Consider the following 1,131-nt stretch of genomic DNA (forward strand, 5'->3'; position numbering starts at 1 on the left):
AAAAGGAGTACAGTAAAAGAAATTGGGGTTGTGGGTTTAGGGGAGGAAAGCAGGCTTCACCATCAAATAAGGTGGTCAGGACAGAACTCATTGAGAAGAGGAGATGTGAGGGGCACTGGGTGGCTCAGTCGGTTAATTATCCAACTTCAGCTCAGAGCCTGATCTCAAAGTCCATGGGTTCAGGCCCCGCATTGGGCTCTGTGCTGACAGCTCAGAGCCTGGAGCCTGCGTCAGGTTCTGTGTCTCCCTCTCTCTTGCATCTCCCCTGCTCAGTCCTATCTCTCTCTCTTTCAAAATAAAATAAAAGACATAAAAAATTTTATTTTTAAAGAGAAGATGAGATGTGAGCAGATGTGGCTGAAGGAGTCAGTGAAGCAGTTGTCTGAGGAAGATGGCCCCGAGCAAGGAATCTGCTAGAGCACAGCCCGCTGAGGCAGCAACACTCCTGGCAATAGAGTGACGCCCCTCATCTCGTAGGCTCCTAGCAGCAGCATTTTGGCCAGTATAGCTGGTGAAATGAGAGAAAAAAAGAGAAGGAGATGACGTCAGAGAGGTTGCAGGGGAGAGCCAGGCCAAGTAGGACCTTGTGGGAATAAAGTATTTTGCACCAGGGCAAAATGCAGGATGCTGAGGGGGCGTGTGGTTTAAGCCGAGGACTGACTAGATCTGCCACGTCTTGCCTTCCCTTACTCTCCATTCTGTACCTACTTCATTTATGTATTATTATGATTGATGGGTTGGTGGATTGATTTAGCCCTTACCACTTCTTACAACATATTTTATATTTGTTGCCTTGCTTTTTTTTTTCTCCATATTCCCTTTGTAGAATCCAAGCTCCCAAGGGCAAGGGCTTTCTAAGTGAATGAATGGGTGAACCCCACATTCTGATATGAATCAGTAACCAGGGGGCTGGAAGTTCTTTTCCCTTTGTCATCAGGAGATAATGGAACCCAAGGACACTGAATACTCTGATTTGTTCTCCAAAAGCACCAGTCTTAATAGGTAAATTTTTAATGAACAGTGTACTTTTAAATTTTTTTTTACATGTTCCTTTTTTTTTTTTGAGAGAGAGAGGGAGAGAGAATGCGAGCAGGAGAGGGGCAGTGGGGCGGGGGGGGGGGGGGGGGGGGA

At 46.4% G+C, this 1,131-nt stretch overlaps 1 long non-coding RNA gene across 2 annotated transcripts in view; it reads left to right on the forward strand.

Moving 5' to 3' along the window:
• Positions 1–938: 938 nt before the first annotated feature.
• Positions 939–1,131, forward strand: part of LOC115296920 — a 2,621-nt gene continuing 2,428 nt past the window's right edge. Inside the window, exon 1 of one of the 2 annotated variants that reach the window (XR_003911140.1) lies at positions 939–1,002. This is a non-coding gene — a long non-coding RNA (uncharacterized LOC115296920). The remainder of the gene's footprint in view (positions 1,003–1,131) is intronic. The other variant, XR_003911141.1, reaches the window with a different exon arrangement.

Source organism: Suricata suricatta, chromosome 7 (genome assembly GCF_006229205.1).
Source record: "Suricata suricatta isolate VVHF042 chromosome 7, meerkat_22Aug2017_6uvM2_HiC, whole genome shotgun sequence".
NCBI classification, from domain to species: domain Eukaryota; kingdom Metazoa; phylum Chordata; class Mammalia; order Carnivora; family Herpestidae; genus Suricata; species Suricata suricatta.